Source organism: Belonocnema kinseyi, chromosome 8, assembly GCF_010883055.1.
Source record: "Belonocnema kinseyi isolate 2016_QV_RU_SX_M_011 chromosome 8, B_treatae_v1, whole genome shotgun sequence".
Classification (NCBI taxonomy): Eukaryota; Metazoa; Arthropoda; class Insecta; order Hymenoptera; family Cynipidae; genus Belonocnema; species Belonocnema kinseyi.
This window is the reverse complement of record NC_046664.1, coordinates 89,884,867-89,893,421: the sequence shown is the minus strand read 5'-3', so window position 1 is coordinate 89,893,421 and position 8,555 is coordinate 89,884,867. Positions and strand designations below refer to the sequence as shown.

At 34.5% G+C, this 8,555-nt stretch overlaps 1 protein-coding gene across 2 annotated transcripts in view; it reads right to left on the bottom strand.

The window, feature by feature from the left end:
* LOC117178871 (acyl-CoA Delta(11) desaturase) overlaps nt 1–8,555 on the bottom strand; it is a 67,034-nt gene that overhangs the window by 37,527 nt on the left and 20,952 nt on the right. Inside the window, exon 1 of one of the 2 annotated variants that reach the window (XM_033370385.1) lies at nt 6,508–6,532. The exons of the other annotated variant lie outside the window; for it this stretch is intronic. The gene's annotated coding sequence lies outside the window, so the exon portion shown is untranslated. Of the gene's footprint in view, nt 1–6,507; nt 6,533–8,555 lie in introns of those variants that run through there. 2 annotated transcript variants of the gene reach the window in all.

Sequence of the window (8,555 nt, the reverse complement as noted above, 5' to 3'; positions counted from 1 at the left end):
TTTAGCTTTATTTGATATATTTTTACTTCTGATAAGGGGACCTGCTCTACCAATAACCTTCTTACCTTCATTTATTCGTCTATCTAATTCCTCATCTATCTGCCCGTCCCTAGTAAATAATATACCAAGATATACGAACTTATCAACTTGTTCAATTCTCTCATCATTTAATAAAATATTGCATAGCGTTTTCTCACTCTTTCCTTCGAACACCATAGTTTTTGTTTTATTTGCGTTAATTTTGAGGCCCATGCTCTTCATGCTTGCATCTAGTTTATTCAACATTCTTTGTAGGTCTTCGATAGACTCTGCCATAACAACCTTATCATCTGCGAACACTAACCCTCGTACCCTTACTGTTTCGAGATCAATTACAGATTTAATGCTTTCACAATGATATTCATTCTAATAAAAAGGAGGTGTTTTTGGTTTCAATCATGTACAAAACTACGAATCTTGCCGACGTTTCGTGAACATTGTAGTTTACTTCTTCGTGACTAATCTGATACTGAGGTTTCAGGTTGTGTGGTGCACTTTGACCAATCATGGGCATCAAAGAGAGTATATATAAGAACAACATAACCTAAAACCTCAATATCAGGTTAGCCCTGAAGAAGTGAACTGCAATGCGCATGGAACGTCGACAAGATTCGTAGTTTTGCACACGATTAAAAACCCGAAACACTTGATTTTTATTAGAGTCCTATCCTTGCTGTAAATATACACGTTTTTATCAATTCAACCATTTTTTGTAAAATGAATATTTTGAAAGTTTGATTTCAGTGAAAATTGTGCATATTTATAATGGAAATACGACTAGATTGATAGATGCTATGAAAAATACTTGCGAAATTCCATTATGAATCTGGCAGACAGGTCCAACTTAGGGTTTCAAAATGATTTCGTATTTATATAATCTTATTTATGAAGCGACAACACCTAAATATCGAAAGTACTCAAGTCATGTTCAAATCCAAATATAATATAGTCCTTAAGTTACGGTATAAATTTCAACGCCTTGGAGCAATAGGTGGCCTAATGCCAATTAGATATTTGAATTATTATAAAAAATGTATATTTTTTCAGACTTTTTTGTAATTTTTACCTCGAGGAACGTCCGAAATCGGATTAAAGAGTCGGTTTATATTAAGGTTTTTTAAATTAATAAGAATATGTTGAACGTATGACCAAAATAATTTGTCTTAATCTCTCTAAATAAGATATTCTTAATCAAAAAAACGTTGAAAGAAAGGATAAGGTTTATAAACCTGGCTTGAATATTGAATTAATAGTTGTTTTAAAAGCCATAACTGGGTTCTTATTAGAAATAGAAAGTTCTACTTTTTAACTTTCTCAGAATTCACTCTAGTTTAATTTTTCTGTAAAAAATTTTTCTCTAAAATGAAATGGGGCGAGTTAGTCTCCATTGGTCATAGCCTTCGGCAAAAAGATTGTTAGACTCTAAACTTATAACAAAAAAAACATCAATATTTGTAAATGTTAAAACTAGTTTAAACTGACTTTCACAGAATATATTGGCAGGTCACTGCACTCTGTCTTGTTGTTACTCTGTTATTATCGCAATTGCCCGTACAAACGTAATACATACAACTTTTCTGCTACGGAAATATAAATGGGCTTCAAAGGCTCAAGATAAAACTGCTAGGTTGATGTGTAAAAATAAATTATACAGATTTATAATTTTTGTCAAAATTAATACTTTCCTGTATGGTGTTTCACAGTTTGCTTATTAAAGCGTTTATACGTGTAATTGGCGTTGATAAAGTACCATACTACGTTTTAATTAAAGCATTGTACCATACTTAATAACCATAAGTATGTCTTTTATTATTTACCCATAGGAACAATAAATAAGAAGAAACTTCAGTAAAGGTGTATTCAAAAATATTTGAGTTCATCATACATTTATATTTTATATCAAATAAAATAATGTTTTCAGAAAATGATTATACCCGGTGCGGAAATCGCCCGATTTCAAACGCAATACCGATATGGCCCCGATCGGATTTCCTGATCTGGCCCTGATCGGTAGAACTCTTCGGCCCATACCTGGGCCCGACCGATTTTCTACTGAAACGCCATCTCCATGCGATCGCACAGCTAGTGCTGCTTGATTTTTTCTGATAGTGCAGTGAAATGTGTATACATACTACTCGTTTATCATATTCTATCAATGATTAAGAATGCATAAGGCGAGTAAGCCACGTGTTCGGGGGCACCAAATACCAGTCAGTAGACTTCGAAACCTGTGCGAGAAAGATGAGGAACAAGAAATGAATTGCAGTATGCACAAAATTGTAATGTAAAATCAAAATGCAAAATACCGATTGTGTAGGGATTCCAACAAGAGCTAGTTACTCAACTGTGCATGCGTCGCATTCGGCATCTAATTGTTTTCGCGCGAAGTTTAAAATGCTGAACAAAGCTTTTTTTCTTTTTTATTATAAACAATGACATTTCAACTTATAAATACGTCCATTAGGTCGAAATTAATTAATAATAATAAAAGTTAGTTAAATGCATATTCTGTAAATAATATTTAAAACAACCAGAAATATTTAATTCACCAATTTTCATTTTTGTTTAAAAGTTGTTTGGTTTATATTTCTTCTTAACAGACTTATAAAAAATAAAAAGATCTAATAAATGATAGCTCAATTTGTTGACGAAAATATTATCTACAACCAACTTCTCGAATTTTTCAAGAAGTAATGTAATTGACAGAACATTGAATTTATTTACAGTAAAATGTTAATAAATCGTAAATCACAGGTTATTTCCTGATGATTTTCTTTGGAAGCATTCGAAAATGTCAAAATGCAGGGAATCTTTTTGCGAAAAAAAATTTTCTAATTTGTTAAGAATTTTTATGGACTACATTTTTTTCAAGAAATTAAAATTGTACTTGAAATGTTTCTCGTTATCATCCATTTTTTTCATTTAAAAAACCTTTTCCTCGAAACTAATACCATCTAAAATAATCTTACGTTTCTGAAAAGTATAATTAATTTTTGTAGTCTGAAACCTCTTCTTTTCGTGCCTGTAGTACTTTCATTTTAACTTGAAATAGCTTAATTGGAAATTCAAAATATTAAGGTGGCCTTCAAAAGGAGAGGACCATTCGATCGTGTACCGATAGGGCACCGATCAGGTGTCCCGACCTGGCCCCGACCTGGGCGTGTTTCATCCGCGATCTGGCCCTGAACAGGATTCCCGGTCGGGACCCGATCCAAACTGGTCTGGCCCCGATCGGGGCCAGATCGAGATTTCTGCTCAGAGTAAGGGAGCAAGGAAATTTTTACTTCGATATAGCAAAATTCATTTAATTTTCATTGGCTGTGTATGGAAAATGCAAAAAACAGAAACTTGTTTTAACTATTAATTTTTTATAATATTTTCAATATATTTTTTTGTCGTGAAAAATAAGACCGAAATTTAATTTTTAAGAATTGTGTTTCTACATAATCATGTTTAACCGATTACAGTCTGTACACACATTTCAGTTGTGAAAGCGAAATTTAAATTCTTAGACTGAAAAATAAGTTTTCAGAACGTTCTCACGCGTATTTCCTAAACCAGAAAAATATACGTACTTTAATTTTACAAAAGAAAATAAATACGTAAGTTTTGTATTCAACGGTTATAAACAAAAATACATAATTTGTTGCTTAATTCGACGTATATTTTTCAGATTATGTTCGTGGATAAAACACAGTTGGCGGATGTATGTATTGTTTTGTGATGAATATATAAAAAAAAAATTTCGGCGTAACAATTTATCATTGTCACGTTTTAATGTATAATTAAAAAAGTATAATAGTAAAGCCAAATAAAAATTACCCAAATCCAGCCTTATCGATATTTTGTTACAGGAACTTATGTCTAACTTATAAATTCCAGCATACAAACTTTTCCGAGTGTTTTTTTTTGTTTTCTTTCATTTCCCAACTTAAGAATTTATGATTAAAACATACAGTAAGCGTATCAAATTCAATATATTTAAATTAAAAGCGATTAAACTCCAGTACACATTTTTAAAGTTAAAAAATTGACTAATTTTAAATAACTGTACTTCAAATTAAATTATTATAATATAATATGTTAGGATTTTACAATTGTGGATGAATATGTAAAAATGTAACAAATCACAATCTGATTTAGATATTTTTATAAATTTGGAATCAGGATTGTTTAGAGAATTTCAGTTCAAAATGTTTTAAATTGTACAAGTTTAGGACAGCGGTGTTGAAAATCTCATTTCGAATAAAGACTATTTCATGTTTGTAAATATGTTATATGGTTTTAGCGCTTCACGCTCGATAATATAGTAATCTCGCACTTCGCGCTCGATAATGTATTTACCTCGCGCTACACACTTGATCTTTGATACAGTCTTTTTAAAACTAAAGGTCAAAGCATCGACAACAGTAATTTGGTGATTGGTAATTTTCTTTTGTTAATGCTCCTGCGGCTTTAACGAACACAGTATCATCACATTTAAAAAAATGTTCTCACTATTCCAGCTAACTGTTTAACTGGATTTCGTCTTCTAAGACGAATTCCAGCTAAACGTTTAGCTGGGACAGCTAGACCATTTTTTTCAGTGCACGTATCTCGTGTTTCGCACTCGAGTTCATCTCTGAAATGGTATATCCATTCAGAAATGGCTGCCATTCTCGGCCCAACACTGGGTACCAGTATTGGACCAAACCTGGCTGCCATCGTCGTGCCATTGCCGGATTGATAACTATGGCCTGACTTGGCAGCCAGGGCTTGGCTGCCATTGTCGGCCCAACACTGGCTACGGTCTAAGGATATGACAAAAAAGATATTTAAAAATTAAATATTAACTGATTGCGAGTACTTTGAATATAAATATTAATGGTCCTGTTTAGACTGAATACATATATTACATTTTGAACATTATATTACAAATAAAATTTCCAACGCTACGGGGGTATCGAACCTACATTTATATACCTAAATCTATCGCCTAGCAGTCGGGCGTGCTATCCACTCCGCTAAACCGACAAGTTGAAACTCTGTAAAAAAGCCATCCTCATAAGGTGCAGTTCAGAAAAACTAAAGAACCAAATTTTAACTTCTCTTTTTCTAATTATTTATTATTATGCGATGTTGTGTAAATGTAAAATACACGAAATTTTAACAGGAATATCAATACAATAATTTTTAAATAAATAATTTAAATCGATTACAATTTTTCTTCGCGTAATATTTCATTTTTACCGTTATAGCCTGCTTTACAACTTTTTGCAGTGATAGGAAATGTAATTTTTCATAAACATTAAACATTTTTAATGACAGAACTTAACACATTTCATCGTGAACTTTGAAAATTTTTCAATAAAATTTTTTTGTATCTTTCGTGTAAGATTTGTTTATTAGGTGCTAAAACTTAGACTTGGCGAAACAAAGTGCTGATTCTTGGCCAAGCATCGGTGGAGGATCAGCAAATATAAAAAGCCAATATAGGCTGCCAATACTGGCTCAACATTGGGCCGATTTAAACAAAACATAGTTTTCCGTGGTAAAATTGACACTTGGCCCAGTAATGTGCCGTCACTGGGGCAGACTTTGGCTGATCCTTGTGAAACATGGTTCCCCGTACTAAAAGTGAGACTTGGCGCAATAAAGTGCCGATACTGGGCAAAGCATCGGTGGAGGATCGGCAAAGATAAATATCCAATACAGGCTGCCAGCACTGGCTCAACACTGGGCCGATTAAAATGCCGATATTGGCCCAATATCTTTAGCCGTAATATATGTATTCACTCTAAATAGGACCATTAATATTTAAACTGAAAATTCTTGCAATCAATTAATATTTCTTTTTTAAATACCTTTTTTTGTCATAAAATGGCGCCATAATAATCGCCGGGCGTTAAAAGGGCACTCTCGTTACGGCCTCCTCAGAAGTTCTAGCTAGAACCTGGATAAAACAGCGTTACAGAACTAGTCAGGCCCTCTCCATTTTCCCCGAGGAGCGCCAGATTACGAATAGGCAAATCTATCCAGGGCCCTACTAAATCCCGTTCGGAATTTCTGCATGGGAACTTATGTCCTGAAGTTACTTAAAAGTCTTGGAAAACTACACGCAGAAATTGACTAGTGGTTAAATAAATATATCATACGCAACGCAGTCTAGTGCTTATATCATATCTATATATGTGTAAAGAAAGAAATACTATGCGCAATAGTACATTATATATTACGTGGAGACTCAATATATTTATAATGTGTAGAAAAAGAGAATAATGTATGTAAATATGAATTTTATATTTCAATGTCTGAGGATTAGCATTCGAAAGTTAAGAAGCAATTTGTAGTGTGTTACCGGACACTATCAAGTGGAAATCAAGTACCATCCTGCATATCGAGTGAGAAAAGATTATACCGCGAGTTTGCGTGCGATTAACCTGACAGACGTAACCTTGACACTGACATAGAATGCTTTACTTTACTCACATCTCGTAAGCCTCGTTTAAGAACACACGATACAGGATACGTGAATGTGTGTAGTCATACACGAGTCACCGACCCGTTCTATCGCAACAGCCGCAGCCGGTGCAGTTTCGGTTCCGCTATCGTTTTGAGCGATAACCAACATGCACTTGGCGTATGAGTGCGATCGTATTATATAAGGAACTTTACAGGGCCGTGTTACTAAAAATACCCAAACCAAAATTTCTTTTAATATTAAACCAATATGGGTTCATTTGAACAATTTTTAGGTTACATCTAGAAAATTATTAACTATCAAAATATATAACAATATAATATGATTTCGGTTGGTTTAGAGGCATGGCCATCTATTCTAGGAACGAACAAATCTACTTAACGGAATTCCAGGTTCCAGTTTAATCACATGTGGAAATCATCTCACTTATCCTCATTTCAATTAGGGACGTTTCTGCCGTAAAAGATGAATTTTTAATCCAAAAGGGCGATTTATCATCAAACAGTTGAATTTTCGACCAATTTTCGACCTTTCTTGGTTCGAAAATGGTGCCGATTTGAAATTTCGGCCTGCGGCTAGCCAGAAAAGAACGTTACACGTTTGACTAGGCCCAGGCCAGACCATCTGCTCAGCGCCCGGGCTAGAGATCTGATAATTTGGATTTTCCATTATTTTTTATGCCGTCAAAATTTATTTTTTGATTTATCAAGAAAATTCAAAAAGTTGTTATGATAATCTTCTAGGGCATTTAGAAATCAATTTTTTTTCTCTTGCCATTTTTTCATATCGTCCATTAATTGGCTTAAAAGATTCATTTTCGTGTGTTTTTTTTAATTTTGTAAATGCTATGACTCTAATAATTTTTCATTTTATGAAAAAAGTCATTAGATACATTGTTCGACTAATAGAATTATTTTTTCAAAAGTTATCGTGCTGACAGACAGACAGGCATAAATATATACAGAACGACCGACAGGCAGACACAATCGTAAAAACCTATTTTTTCGGATTTAGGGGGTTTCAAAACGTGGTTGTTAAATTTAACACATATCCTCACATAGAATTTTTAAATTCCAAAATAAGTGGTTCCAAACATTTTTTTCATGCTCTAACTTTTTGAATTTTTATGCAAAGTGGCTGCCTAACGAACTTGATTTCAGTTCATGATACTCAAGGAATTAACTAAAGGCCAATCCAATTTGTTAATTCTTTCCAAAGTTATCGTTCTAACAGGCTAAAAATCTATAGATAAACAGATACATGCGCAAAAAACTGTTTTTCGGGTTCAGATCTTCGAGTAAAAATGCTTCGACTTGAGTTCGACTTGGTTATGTCTTGAGTTCGTCTCCAAGGCATCAACGTCTGGCTGCGTCTCAAAACTTAGTCGAGCCATAGGCCTTCGTCTTACTTTTATGGCCACGGCAGTTAAAACGGCGTTTACTTGTCTCAAGTCGAGCCTTGTCTTGGATAAGACGAAGTTTACTTGTCTCAAGACAAGCCTTGTCTTGGCTAAGATGGTCTAACCGCGTAAAATCGCGGTAAAATTTCAGCCACAACCACGTCTCACAGCCGTGAGATAGGTGGTTACAGCCTGTAAAGGAATCAATACGACGATCCAGCAAAAGCCTCGTGCACCCTAAGAACACGGAGTGACCCAAGGACAACCGCCTTCTGCATTTTTCCCGCAAGTGTTCTAGCATATTATTGACACGCAGGGATGCTTTTTAGGCTATTAGCAAGTGAAAGCTTGGCACCTGCAAGAGCGCCGATGATAAGGACGATCAGTTTAACAGAATATTCCGGTTACAATCGTTGCAACTACCTTATAAGGTCTCGATACCTCTCTTTCTTTTCATTCTCCTTGGCTATGATGCTTTTGTCAGCTGGTGCCGAAAATTCGATAACGAATATGGTTCGCTTCTCGAAGTCAAGAAGAACCATGTCAGGCCTCCACTGAGCAACAGAAACAATTGTCGAGAATATAAAGTTCCAGTATATGCGGCACTTTCCATTCTCGACAATTGACTCAATTTCCCTAGGAGCATTTAGAGGAGCG